The sequence below is a fragment of the Oncorhynchus mykiss genome, chromosome 5 (assembly GCF_013265735.2).
Source record: "Oncorhynchus mykiss isolate Arlee chromosome 5, USDA_OmykA_1.1, whole genome shotgun sequence".
Classification (NCBI taxonomy): domain Eukaryota; kingdom Metazoa; phylum Chordata; class Actinopteri; order Salmoniformes; family Salmonidae; genus Oncorhynchus; species Oncorhynchus mykiss.
In genome coordinates, this window is record NC_048569.1 from 26,533,596 (window position 1) to 26,549,212 (window position 15,617).

The 15,617-nt window shown below is 42.7% G+C and overlaps 1 protein-coding gene across 1 annotated transcript in view; it reads right to left on the bottom strand.

The window, feature by feature from the left end:
* The window catches only part of zgc:113162 (uncharacterized protein LOC553743 homolog), a 31,771-nt gene that overhangs the window by 15,466 nt on the left and 688 nt on the right, over nucleotides 1-15,617 (bottom strand). The window lies entirely within an intron of this gene.

A 15,617-nucleotide genomic window follows, 5' to 3' on the forward strand; every position in this document is an offset into this window, starting at 1 on the left:
GCAAATGAAACAGATTCTGAGGAAAGGGAAATATACTAATTTAAAATGCAAATGAAACAGATTCTGAGGAAAGGGAAATATACTCATTTAAAATGCAAATGAAACAGATTCTGAGGAAAGGGAAATCATTTTGATGAGATGAAAGACATTGAGATTAAACCATCATTTGCACTCAAATATATTTTTAATGCATGCAATTAATTGCAAATAACTTAGCAATTTCCTTCTAAGTATTTAATGGGGAATTATTTGATAAATTCATCGGCTGTATTTTATTTACTGTAACTAAGTACAGATGTTGGCATCTTTGACCTGTTTAACTGCCAGTATTAAATGTCTACCAGTGTTGAATGTGATGGTTAAAGGTTGGCGCCACACTGAGCCGAGGGAACACTGATAATGTCTCTCTTCCTCCCAGCATCTCTGCCTGGTGTTTACAGTACATTTGGTACCAGATTAGAATATAAAAGGGGCCTGTCTCTGCTAGACATTTTCTCTGCTTCTGTGCGGGAGGTATATCGCTGTTGCAACTTGTATTAAACTGAAATTATTATGATTGACTATATCCATGACTGCTCTTCTCTTTTGTTCACCTGAAAATCCCCTTTACAAAAGTCATTCTTTACTTGCCCAGCATAACTGTGACAGGTTTACAAACCCATTTGGTGACGCACAATCGCGGTTTAGATTAATTATTCTTTGCTTATGCGGTGTGTAGCCTAAAACTATAAATACATACTGTACATAGGCAGAGGTCTATGACACCATCACAACAGCATATGTCATTGTTCCTTTCAGCTCCAAGGCAGAAAACAATTATACCGGGCTGAGGCCTTGGCTACTGTATCTAACACCTGCTCAAGGCCAAACAACCTCCTGTTTTGTTGCAAGAACAGTCATCCAGGCAGGATACTTTCTGTTTTGTTGGGTGATGATGATGGGTGATTTAAAACAGGCAGGAACAGTGCATAGTTCAAGTGATTGATTGAAGATGTCTGTGAATATAGGGGACGGCTGGTCAGCACAGTGCTTTAGTGTGGCTGAGGAGACCCGGTCTGGGCCTGCAGCTTTCCTACAGTCCTGTTTCTTCAAGGTTTATGTAGTTCTGTCATTGAGCTCTTCTTGTTTATTAATGTTTTGTATTATGTTTTGTGTCGAACCAAGGAAGATAAAAAAAAAATCTTTATTGAGACCGACTCCCTGCTCTGGGATGAGAAGGGGTGGGGCGATGGGAATAGAAGTGGGTAGTCTGGGTAGGAGTGGGTAGGAGGTAGATGCGATTGGGGGGCAGGATGGCATGGGGGGGGGGGATTACATGCTGACTACACCGGCCACGCCGTGTGCCATCACCCGCAGGTTAATTTCGTCCATACACAACCAGACGCGATGATAACATGCAGGTTAATTTCGTCCATACACACCAGACGCGATGATAACATGCAGGTTAAAATACCAAAATCAACTGAACCAACTATATTAATTTGGGGGCATGTCGAAACACACATGAAACATTCATGGATATTTAGTGATCTAGCTGTTGCTAGCTAGGTTGCCCTGGGAGATGAACATTGGTGTTGCTAGCTAGGTTGTCCTGGGAGATGAACATTGGTGTTGCTAGCTAGGTTGTCCTGGGAGATGAACATTGGTGTTGCTAGCTAGGTTGTCCTGGGAGATGAACATTGGTGTTGCTAGCTAGGTTTCCCTGGGAGATAAACATTGGTGTTGCTAGCTAGGTTGCCCTGGGAGATGAACATTGGTGTTGCTAGCTAGGTTGTCCTGGGAGATGAACATTGGTGTTGCTAGCTAGGTTGCCCTGGGAGATGAACATTGGTGTTGCTAGCTAGGTTGCCCTGGGAGATAAACATTGGGTTGTTATTTTACCTGACATGCATCCTCTTTTTAGCTTTTTCTTTGTTGAACTTTGACCTGAAATCATACAAAATCTTTAATTGATCTCACCTGGTTTGTCTTTCAATCATCCATGTGGGTTTGTATCTTCCTGATATTCAATAAGGAGGGGACTTGCAGCACATGAAGAACCAAGTTCTATTTTAGAGCTTGGCTATGCAGGTCCGCGTTCGTGAAATGTTGGTGAAATGTGTTGGTGAAATGACTGAATAACGTGTGTGTAAATACATTTTGCAACATGCACTAAATGTGGTCGGTGGGGTTTACATGTTAGAGTGGAGATTAGACAGAGACAGCGAACCCAGGGGACCTCTGACCAGGCACCAGGCCAAACACAGGTCATATAAGTCATTTACAGGCCCCTGTATCACACCTCCCTGCCATGTACGCACACAGGCCACTGGCTCCAGGACAAGGCTTCTAAAACAGGGGCTTCCTCAGAGTCTTTCAAGCACAGTAAGGTCATAAACAATGCAATACTCCAAGGAATGTCATAAATACACAAAAATACAGTAAGTCATGGTAATGTTATGACTTTGCCAAGAGGACTGTTATCTGAAACACAATGCCATACAACATATCTGGGCAGACAAGCGCATGTTGATTAGCCCTAAACTCAACTGTGTCTTTGTTTTCAAAGTACAGTTGTTTTCTCTCTGTCTCTCTCTCTCGACAAATAGCAAAAGTCAGTTTTAACATGAGTGATCTAGTTGGGTGGTCGATTGGGTTACACTCACATGCAAACACACAGCTTTTACCCTGGAGTGTGTAATGTAGAGTGGTGAGATCATGAGGGCCACATGAGCTCAACGTCCAGCCCTGGGCCAATGTGAAGTTGTAAGTGTGTTGGTGTGGGGATAGATATGGTTTACTAGTGGCTCCTAGTAAACCATAAATAACTTGTTGACTATCCTATAGGTTATAATATTAATATTAATATTATTATATTTATAATATAAATATTTGTGTACTTCTCTTTTGACTTTACAAATGTACAGCACCAGTCAAAAGTTTGTACACACCTACTAATTCAAGGGGTTTTCTTTATTTTTACTGTTTTAAACATTGTAGAATAATAGCAAAGACATTGAAACATATGGAATCATATAATAACAAAAAAAGTGTTAAACAAATCAAAATATACATGTATTTTATATTCCTCCAAGTAGCCACCCGTTGCCTTGATGACAGCTTTGCACACTCTTGGCATTCTCTCTACCAGCTTCACTTGGAATGCTTTTCCAACAGTCTTGAAAGAGTTCCCACATATTCTGAGCACTTGTTGGCTGCTTTTCCTTTATGTCCTGAATACAAAGGGTTATGTTTGGGGCAAATCCAACACAACGTGGCCAAAGGAAAATCTGGATCTACTTTCTACCAGACACGGGGAGATGAATTCCCCTTTAACCTTTTAGCTGGATAATAACCTAAAACACAAGGCCAAATCTACACTGGAGTTGCTTACCAGTTACAGTTTTGACTTAAATCTGCTTGAAAATCTATAGCAAGACCTGAAAATGGTTGTTTAGCAATGATCAAAAACCAATGTGACAGAGCGTGAAGAATTTTCAAAAGAAGAATGGGCAGATTTTGCACAATCCAGGTGTAGAAAGCTCTTAGAGACTTAAACAGAAAGACTCACAGCTGTAATCACTGCCAAAAGGTGACTCAGGGGTGTGAATACTTATGTAAATGAGATATTTCTGCATTTCATTGTCTGAAAAAAGTCTGAAAAACATGTTTTCACTTTGTCATTGTGGGGTATTGTGTGTAGATGGTATATATATATATATTTAATCCATTTTGAATTCAGGCTGTAACACAACACAATATGGAATAAGTCAAGGTGTATGAATACTTTCTGAAGGCACTGTATTTATTTGACCAGGCAGGTCAATAGAAACACAATTATTTTAAACGTATTTACAAAGGCCTGGAAATTGAATTACGAATCAAATTGATGGAAATAAATCATGAAAGAGATAGAGAACAAAGAGTAAGTGTGTGTGTGCAAGTGTGTGTGTGCGTGCGTGTGTGTTACGTACCGCATGACCAATGTGTACAAGACAGATATTATTTCATCAACAACAGCTTAACACGTCAGTGTGGATGACAGACTGTTACATCACCCCAACATTAAAAAGCCATCGCTGCACAATCCTCAGCCATCTATGACGTGGGGGACTGCCAGTAAAGGCCTTCTTTCTCTTTATCCATCCAACCATATTTATAGCAAATAAATAAACCAACCATTTACAGCGCTAGCTCCAGCCAATCTTTCCTAGGTGGTCCTAGCAGCCACACTCCCCTCTGTAGTCTGCACAGCCATCAGTCCAGTGAGTCTATCACTCTAACCCTTGGCTCTCACTGCAACCCTGGGCCTCCAGACACATCCGCTCACACAATCTACACTATGTATTCAAAAGTTTGTCATATTTCTGCCCTGCTAGAGTTGCCCCAGTCAGTGCTGTAAGTGTTGTTATTGTGCAGTGGAAACGTCTAGAAGAAACAATGTCTCAGCCGCAAAGTGGTAGGCCACACAAGCGCACAGAACGGGACCGGCAAGTGCTGAAGGCCGTAGTGAGAGAAAAATTGTCTGTCCTCGATTGCAATACTCACTACCGAGTTCTAAACTGCCTCTGGAAACAACGTCAGCCAGGGCCTTCAAGAAATAGGTTTCCATGGCCGAGCAGCCACGCACAAGCCTAAGATCATCATGCGCAATGCCAAGCATTGGCTGGGGTGGTGTAAAGCTTGCCACCACTGGACTCTGGAGCAGTGGAACATGTTCTCTGGAGAAATGAATCACGATTCACCATCCGGCAGTATGTGGACTAATTTAGGTTTGGCGGATGCCAAGATAACGGCTACCTGCCCCAATGCATAGTGCAAACTGTAAAGTTTGGTGGAGGAGGCATAATGGTCTGGGGCTGTTTTTCATGGTTCGGGCTAGGCACCTTAGTTCCAGTGAAGGGAAATCTTAACACTACAGAATACAAAGACATTCCAGATGATTCTGTGCTTCCAACTTTGTGGCAACAGTTTTGGGAAGGCCCTTTCCTCTTTCAGCATAAAAACACCCCCGTCCACAAAGCGAGGTCCATACAGAAAGGGTTTGGCAAGATCGGTGTGGAGTAACTTGACTGGCCTGCACAGGGCCCTGACCTTAACCCCATCGAACACCTTTGGGATGAATTGGAACACCGACTGCGAGCCTAATGGCCATACATCAGTGGCCAACCTAACTAATGCTCTTGTGGCTGAATGGAAGCAAGTCCCCACAGAAATATTCCAACATCTAGTGGAAAGCCTTCCCAGAAGAGTGGAGCCTGTTATAGCAGCAAAGGGGGGCAACTCCATTTTAATGCCCATGATTTTGGAATGAGATATTTGACGAGCAGGAGTCCACATACCTTTTGTCATGCAGTGTACTGGTACAAAGCTCACCACAATGGACAAATGATTGACAATGTTATAACAGACAAACAACCGGGGATGGGGGGCTGCACAAATAATCCGTGTTTGGTAACCTCCCCTATCGCAGCTACCGGGCACTGATTACAAAATCCAGCTGACGTAAACAAGGCATAATGTTGTATACAGACAACTTACAGTAGAGCTAAAGCCTTTCTATAGGCCCATATGGGATTCATCATCAGCCCATTTAGGTCCCAGAAGGGATTATTAAGGGATTTACATAGAGAGACGGCTCTGAAATCCCTTGACCTTATACTTCCTGTCTCATCTCACTAAAGATCAAATCCTGCTTTCTCTCTCAGATTTGTGAAAAGATTTTGCTTCTACTCATTTCTGCATAGACTCCCCTTTGATCTATTCCATTCCAACATGAGACTTTCAGCACTATGGAATATACAGTTGGGTCCAAAACTATTGATACCATTCATAAAGATGAGCAAAAATTACTGCACAAAATAAATAATAAAAATACTAAGCTATATTGTATTATAACATTTTTGGGAAACTATATTATTTTTCTCTAATACAATTGCTCAGAGAAAGAGCATGTAATTATTTTTGGTCCCCAAAAAAGGTATGGGTCAAAATGATTGACACCCGTTTTCAATACCTCACCTTGCAAGGATAACAGCAATGAGCCTTTTTCTAAAATGCTTTATGAGTTGGAGAACACGTTGGGAGGGATCTTAGACCATTCCTCCAATCAGAATCCTTCCAGATCCTTGATATCCTTTGTCTGCGCTTACGGACTGCCCTCTTTAATTCAAACCACAGGTTTTCAAATGGGTTTCAAGTCTGGAGATTGAGATGAACATTGCAAAATTTTGATTCTATGGCCAATTAACAATTTCTTTGTGGATTTTGATGTGTGCTTGGGGTTATTGTCTTGCTGGAAGAAGCACTTGCAACCACGTTTCAGCCTCCTGACAGAGAACAAGGTTTTTGGCAAAAATGTGCTGGTACTGGGTTGGTTCATGATGTCAATAACCTTAACAAGGGCTCCAGGACCAGTGGAAGCGAAATAGCCCCATAACATCAAAGATCCACCACCATATTTTACAGTAAACATGGGATTCTTTTCTGCTGCTGTATGTGGACAAAGAAATCTGTTTTCATTCCACTGTATATGCAACCATGGTGTACAGTACAGTTATCAACAGAGAGATAGTCAAATCAACACAAACAGGCAATTACCTGATAGGTCAAATATTAACTTTCTGCTTCACAAACTAGAACATTGCTCTTCACATGACACTGCATGAGCTATCACCTATTGTGCATGACGCACACACACACACACACGTCATATTTTTTCCTTTTACGATGGAGTCATTGTTTTCAACACTCCTGAAACCTGCTTGGCTGGTCCCCTACCAATGCATTTTTATTTTAGGACTGAGAAGATTTTGAACTTGATGTTTCACATTGTGACAGATCAAAATGAGAAAGCATTTTGCCAGAGTTCTGCTTCCCCCTCACATTCTCTCCCACTAAAACTCTCAGAGCTTTCAGGAGAGTGGGCAGAAAGGCCTTCCTCATACCAAGGCTCTCTGTGTGTGTGTGTGTGTGTGTGTGTGTGCAGATTCACGAGAACTAGCTGAGTATGTGTGGGCTAACCTGCCTTCCTGAACACTATGCCTTGCATGTATGAGGGTGTATTCTGAGTGGTCCTCTGGAGCATTACGCAAACTCTGTCATTCTTTGACTGACTGTGTAGTTTACAAGGGGAAATTAATGTTTGAGACTAAAATGTCTGAGTATACGAGCTACTGGAAAGAGAATGTGGCTGTGCTAGTGTGAGTACGGTATGTACTTTGTATCATTATGGATAGACAGTGAGAGACAGAGAGGAAATCATGGAACAAGCTGGGTCAAACATGTCAGGACATGTGAAGGGCTGCCCACCACTAAACAATCACAGCGCCACTCAGCCCTCACACACAAATGGACAGCAGTTGATTTCATAACACTTGTTCTGAGAGGGCCAGAGAGGAGGCGGGGGAATCAAAAAGAACAAGGCCTGCCTTGTGTGGGTGATGTGATGAGCACAAAAATATAAAAATAAACCTGATCAACAACAATCTTACACTGGCCAGCATCACAGACCGGCTCAGAAGCAATGCATTATTTCACACACAATATACAAGTGTCACTCTCATATGCAATACAGTTAGTGTAAAATCCTTATTGGCAATGCAACAAACAAAATATCAGGATGAATAGTGACGAAATTGAGCTTTTACAAATGGGCCGGCCATCCGTGGATAATGATTCATTTATGGTCCTTGTGACATGATGCTGCATGGATAGCTGGCAGGGTTGGGACTTGTGTTGATGGTAAGTGGATCGGCTTCTGGCCTGCCTGGGCTTTGCCTTGATGTGCTGGATCAATAATTCAGTGTAGTGGAACCCTAGAGCTGTGGTTGGCTAACTGCTCCCTCCCTCTCTCTCTGTCCTCAGCCCCTGTGACACGGCTCTCTGCTCCCCCTCTCTCTGGCCTCAGCCCCTGTGACACGGCTCTCTGCTCCCTCTCTCTCTGTCCTCAGCCCCTGTGACACGGCTCTCTGCTCCCAGCCCCTGTGACACAGCTCTCTGCTCCTTCTCCCTCTGTCCTCAGCCCCTGTGACACGGCTCTCTGCTCCCTCTCTCTCTGTCCTCAGCCCCTGTGACACGGCTCTCTGCTCCCTCTCTCTCTCTCCTCAGCCCCTGTGACACAGCTCTCTGCTCCCTCTCCCTCTGTCCTCAGCCCCTGTGACACGGCTCTCTGCTCCCTCTCTCTCTGTCCTCAGCCCCTGTGACACGGCTCTCTGCTCCCTCTCTCTCTGTCCTCAGCCCCTGTGACACGGCTCTCTGCTCCCTCTCTCTCTGTCCTCAGCCCCTGTGACACAGCTCTCTGCTCCCTCTCTCTCTGTCCTCAGCCCCTGTGACACGGCTCTCTGCTCTCTCTGTCCTCAGCCCCTGTGACACAGCTCTCTGGCCTCAGCCTCTATGACACAGCTCTCTCAGGTTACTTCCTGTTACCTAAGATGGTTTGTCTCCCGGGGTCACGACCTGCTGCTTCCATAAAGTGTATGTCGGCCTGTGTGTGCATTTTGGGAGAGTGTGTATGTGTGTGCGTTCGCATGTGGTATAAACTGCTGGAATTATTTTATTTAAGGAAACCACCCAGGCTAAGTTGAAGGTTCAACATGCAAAACATTGACATCGGGGTGTGGGACTGTGCTGTAGATATTTTCCCTGTGAACGGCAGTTCTTTGAAGGCTTTCAACTTTGTAAACAGTTGACTGAGTTGGCTGTAAAATCACCAGTCACATGCACACATGTCTCAATAACAAATACCCAATGATCTCTCATTATCTGTCTATCAGTGCTCACAGTTTTCCACAGGGAAGCCTAAAGCCACGAAGACCCACTGCTAGTCACAGTCTATCCTGTCCAGGTAGAGGGGTTAGTCTTCTTAATGCTACATCATTTAGGCACTCCTTCAGATCTATAGGGGCTTGCTCTGGGCAAGTTATTAAATCAATGCATTAAACTACTTTTTTTGTGGTTAAATCCATTTAAATTCAATCACTTTTTGACAGCACCCCTTTTGGTTGGAACAAAACCTTCCACACATATTTGCCCGTTGTAGAAGTGCTACGAAAGTGACTTTTTGGACCTGAATGCCAAACATTCAAGAGATAAAAGCGCTCAAAGTTTACACCTTTTGCATACTCCACCATAGCACGAGACAACCATGTCTTCATCACTGGAAAAGATAAACCTTTGAGATTGATATTATTTTAAAGCTTACAAAACAGGTTTGTCAAACCTTTTATAGTTTCTTGAAAAAAAAAAAACATGAATGCCGAATAATCTAAAAACAGGTCAACTCTGATTCTGCGGTAGCTAAGACCCTATTTCACATATTTTTGTGTTGTGCCCACCATCGGTTGAGACACCACATGAACTCAGGGTGGGTGTCATGTTGTTTAAAACAAAAGGGATTCTGTCAAAACGAGATTGTTTAAAACAGGGTAAATCCATTTGAATTCAAAGAGATATTATTACCTTGTTAAAACTAAGTTCAAAGTTTAAACTTACTCATGACTAAAGAGTATTGGGCAGGGTGTTCTTAGCTCCTAATGACATGGTCATTATATTTGACATGAGAGACGTAGTGTATTTTATTCCTTTAAAATCACCCATTGTCCTTCCCCCGGTCACATTTCCTTGAGTAAGTGACAAATGTATTATTAAAGTCAGACTCAGAGAATCAATCAGAGGTCGGTGACTGAGGTCTGGTAGCTTAATAACTGGATCAGCGTTCTGATAAACACACAACCAACCAGAGACAGATCAAATCAAATCGTATTGGTCACATACACATACTTAGCAGGTGTTATTGTGGGTGTAGGGAAACACATTACTATCCAGCTCCTGCATTGGTTGGAGTGAAAAGATGGTGAATGGTTCAGATTGGCCTAGAGATCTGTATGGCTCTGGTTCAGAATGGGTATCTGGGGCCCACCAGTCTCCAGTAGTGCCAAAGCAGCCAGTACCAGGCTACCAGGCCAGGTGCCTGAATACAGAACAATATGATGTTCAAAAGGTTCAACTAATCCTCACAGCCCTGTCACATCTCACAGCCCTGCCCAGGAAAACTACCTAACTACAGCTGGAGCACAGTCTGCTACTGGTGGTGAACTCTCTACTGTATCACTGGTACCCTGTACCACTGTGTCTCCTAGCTGGCACACCGTCAGAGACCCACAGAAACTCCAATCCAATAGATAGGATATTTCTGGGTTCCACACCAACTAAACAAACTATGGGTATGAAAACTGTTTACTGGGTATTAACTTTTTCCCTGACCAGAACTATGCACAATGTGGCAGCTTCGTGTGGGATTCAGTTTGATTTCAGTTCAATTGTGTAGCCAGGCTTTTAAAGTAGATGCTTTTCAAGTAAACATGCAGACAGTTGTGCTAATGACTTTTTTATGAAGGGTTAACCTGGACCAGAAGAGAAACTGGGGACACAGGAAGGATTTAACTGAGGACAGAGGAAGGATCTACCTCGCCTGTGTGTCATCACAAACAATCCAGGATGTGACAAGGTGTGTCTAAAGGAAATCCAGACATTTCCAGAGCACTTCACCGTACTACGATAGCAAAACCTCGGAGGAAATGACTGCATTCCGAGGCCTTGACCCTTCGCTTAATGTAACCTTGTTCCTCATGATCACTCTATGCTCCCCAATTATGACCCGACAAGTATTTAAGTCCTACTGTATGACCGGCGAACTAAGTGACACGTGTCACAGTTCCACATTGAGTAGCCAAAGCTGGAAATGACCTATGGCCAACCTCCAGAATCACACCAGATCCATCTGCATACAAACACACACGCATAAGTCCTTCATGCATCTGAATATGGCCAACGTTACCCTCTGTGTTTACATCATGCAGAGATGGTCACCTCATGGCAGGGTTCAGCCAAGGCTTGCGTGCCATCGTTGTGCCACACAGATAAGGGCTAACTCGCGCTGTTAAGCCCCTTATGAATCGACCACGTTGTTCTCCTTTGTTTTGGTCAGTAAACCAACCCAAACAGATGACCTACGCACATTCATTCAGCTACTTTGCTCCCACTGAACAATCAATGGCTGCCACAAACAATTTTCCATTAGTGAAACACCACAGAAATGGCATTAGTATCAACATAACCAAGGCCAGTACATGGCAAACAGAAAGCATAGACAAAATGTGCATCACTGCTAGAGGGAGAGAACACTCATAAGAGTGTTTCACATTCCTTCTCTAAATGAGTGACAATGATGCATAGATCCGAGGAAGGCTTTGTACCCACAGATGACACAGGGTCAAAGATCTGACCTTGTCATTGGAACGCCATGAGAGGAGATTGTCTCTGAGCCTGAGGAACCGCACAGTCTTTGCGTTTCTCTTACAAAGGCTGATGCAAATAATTTCATCCATACAAATATTTCTACAAAATGTGCTGATATTTAATGGATACTTCAGTTACAGTAGATATACGTGTAGTGTAAATATACACTACTTGACCAAACGTATGTGGACACCTGCTCGTCAAACATCTCATTCCAAAATCACAGGCATTAATATGGAGTTGGTCCCCCCTTTGCTGCAATAACAGCCTCCACTCTTCTGGGAAGGCTTTCCACTAGATGTTGGAACATTGGGTGCAAGTCCCCACAGCATTCAGCCACAAGAGCATTAGTGAGGTTAGACACTGATGTTGAGCGATTAGGTCTGGCTCACAGTTGGTGTTCCAATTGAGGTCAGGGCTTTCAGTCATATTCTTCCACACCGATCTCGACAAACCATTTCTGTATGGACCTCGCTTTGTGCACGGGGGCATTGTCATGCTGAAACAAGAAAGGGCCTTCCTCAAACTATTGCCACAAAGTTGGAAGCACAGAATTGTCTAGAATGTCATTGTATGCTCTAGCGCTAAGATTTCCCTTCACTGGAACTAAAGGGCCTAGCCGAACCATGAAAAACAGCCCAGACCATTATTCCTCCTCCACCAAACTTTACAGTTGGCACTATGCATTGAGGCAGGTAAAATTCTACCTGGCATGCGCAAACCAAGATTCATTAGTTGGACTGCCAGATGGTGAAGCGTGATTCATCACTCCAGAGAACGCGTTTCCACTGCTCCAGAGTCCAATGGTGGAGAGCTTTACACCACTCCAGCCGACGCTTGGCATTGCTCTTGGTGATCTTAGCCTTGTGTGTGGCTGCTCGGCCATTTCATGAAGCTAACAGTTATTGTGCTGACATTGTTCCAGAGGCAGTATGAAACTCGGTAGTGAGTATTGCAACCGAGGACAGACAATTCTTACAGACAATTAGTACTGTATCAACTGCACACCTACTGAACATCAACTCTACTGTATTCACAAGCTCCCTGTTAGAGAGCATCCTGTACTGAAGACTCACAATGCCTGTTCTGTTGTCTGATATTAATAACTGATTTATGATCTGTCCTCCTCGTTAGGGTGGTAGTAGCACAGTTCCTGATATTCCCTGCTCCTGGGTAGAGTAACTGAGTGCCAACAAATTCACGGCAATGCATCAAGCCACCGCCTACCCTTAGGTCCCCTATGTCCCCTGCCTACCCTTATATCTCATATGTCTTCTCTTATGTCCCCCACAAGCAAAATAAATGTAAATGTGTGGAACACAGCAGAGTGTAGGAGTTTACCCCACTGTTCACCACACTCAAAACTCAAAAGAGTCAATCAAGTGAAATAATTGGCCAGTCATGTTATTATCCTGTAATTCCCATAACATGTCTAAAAATGACATGTACATTATATTTTTTACTGTACAATCTATTTCCTTCAACTAGGTCGAAAAGGAACTCATGATTTCAACACAAGTTTAGACCTACTTTATCACTGTGACTGGCTTGGCACAACCAAGTGTAGGTTAGATCATTAGACAAGCCATATTTCATGTAAACATATTCTATGTAAACTAAGACCCTGGAAAATGTGAAGAACCTGCCGCGCTGATGGATAATATAGCAATGTAAAATCATGGGGTGCACAGATATAGGATTAAAGCAATGCAATCACATTCAACAAGAGCTTTTCTCCAATTATTTTATTTCAAGGGAGGGAAACGTGTTAAAGGTACTAGAAGTAACAACTCAAAAACAAAACGTCTCACTCGTCTCAAATTAACTGGTCCGCTACTGAATTGACAACAAGAGAATTGACAACAAGAGAATTGCTGGAGCCAGTCAATTTGACAACAAGAGATGGTCTGTCTTTTGTTGACCAATAAGAAGGCTGCCCCATTAGAATTCTATTTTGAGAGGGCCCAATAATATTTTTGTGAAAAAAACGTGAGGAATTGAGTGCAAAAGAAGAAGGAAAGTAGTAAGTATGCTGTTAGGAGCTTATGGTTGGACTAGAAGAGTATATTACTTACTCCATCGATTCAGTAAGCTATTCATATGCATCTTGTCGGGGTGAACGGGACAGGGTGCACAGTCAGTCCCACAGTGTGTGTAACTAAAGCAAGACCAGCAGAAGTTAGTGCCTTTGTCCAGCAGCTGAGAGAGACCAGACCACACCACACACACACACACACACACACAATGAACACAAAGCACACACAGACAAATGTGATTAGACATGCAAACAAGTGTCACTGCCACACCACATAAAACATTCCACACTCCTGGTGATAAAACTATTACTGCAAGGGACAGGTTTGAATTTACACTTGCACTTTCAGTAGACTACTTGTGTAGTTTGGATGATATAGGGACATAACAAGAGAGCACCTGTTCCATGTTGCAGCGCTTACCAGTGGAGGCTCCTCAGAGGAGGAAGGGGAGGACCACCCTCCTCTGTGAATTTCAGAAGAAAAAATGAATAGTGAAATATTTAAAAAGTTCTAATTTTTAGATAAAACTATACTAAATATATTCACATGTAACGAAATAATTGATTGGAACGCACTGTTCGGCAATGAAGGTCTACAGTACCGTAGCCTCAGCAGCACTCAGTAAGGTAGCACCATGGTGTAGCCGGAGGACAGCTAGCATCCGTCCTCCTCTGGGTACATTGACTTCAATACAAAACCTAGGAAGCTCATGGTTCTCACCCCCTTCCATAGACTTACACAGTAATTATGACAACTTCTGGAGGACGTACTCCAACCTATCTGCTCTTGCAGCATGAACTGACGGTGTCCACCCAATCAAAGGATCAGAAAATGAATCTAGTACTGAAAGCATAAGCTACAGCTAGCTAGCAATGCAGTGCATAAAATGTGGTAAGTAGATGCCTCAAAGAGAGAAAGACCATAGTTGAATAGTTTTGAACAAATTCATTTATTCCAAAATTAAGGAGAAGCAGGAGAGAGCTACCGATTTTAGCCAACTCAAACACAAGGCTCAAACAGAGAGGGATGATATGTTAGCAGGCTGGCTATGTCTATCCAACATTGGAACTTTTCCAAGTCAAGGTAAGCTTTTGATTTTATAAATGTATTGCCACCTGGGCCCACCGGAGTAAGTGCACGCTGCTGACTGTACACTGTACTGCATGATTGTAGCGGGAATACTAACTTGTTAGTTCTAGTAGCTATGTTGACTATGACGTGGCAACAATGTAGGCTGTGTGTAACGGGTCATGACGTAAAGATTGCATGATTTTTCACCTGGTCACAGACATCTGCTGTGTTGTGCCCTGAAGTCGACAAGCGAAGGGAAAAGGTGAGGAAGAGAGCAAGTAGATAGCGAGAAGGAATTATATATACACAACAACGAGCTGTTTGTATGTGGCTGCTATGAAAGTGAACTGTGTTTGCTTGTGATCAGTGGTGTATTCATTGTGCCGATTCTGTTGAAAAAAAGTTTATTCAACCGAAACCAACTGAACGGGGATAAACATACCTGAATGTGTCCAATAAAAACTCTTGTTTGAAACTTTTGGAGTAATGATTACACCCTAGATCAGCTAGAGATGCAGGAAAGAGTGTGCAAAGCGGTGTTGAATGTGTCACTGTCTGTCACCTTGATTACTCAAATCTCTTGACATGTTGTTGTAAAGAAAAGTTACGTTGTAAACTTTCATTCATAGCCTAGGTTGTAGGTCCCAGTGGGTACAGGGAAAATTATAGTATCAGGTAGTAGCCGAAACCTATGGATGTTAAATTGAGCTGGGTGAATGGAGTCCCTTACAAAAAAAGATTGCAGTTTTGAAACTGCAGTAACTTCAGTCAACTGTGGTATTTTGGACACAGTAATTGCAGAATGACTGCAGAATAACTGCAGTGTACTGCAGTTGAACTTCAGTGTAATTCAGTTGAACTGCAGTTATAATGCAAAATTACTGCAGTAAAAAAAGTTATATTTTGGACACAGTATTTGCAGCATACTGCAGTTAAACTGCACTCTAACTGTAGTTATATTGCATTCTGACTGCAATCTTTTTTGTAAGGGATATGAATGACAGTTATCCAATATGCTGTAATAGAAATAAGGCCATGTTCATTAAAAAAATGTGTCATCCTCCTTTACCTTAAACGGCACGAACCGCCACTAGTTATTAAGCCCTACTTGCCATTAGAAAAGTATTATATTTTAGGATGTGTAAGTGTATGCCAAGGATATAATAAACTGTTGCATGATACTGCATAAGATTTCTAATTTTATTGGGATATGATATCATTCTAAAGTGCACC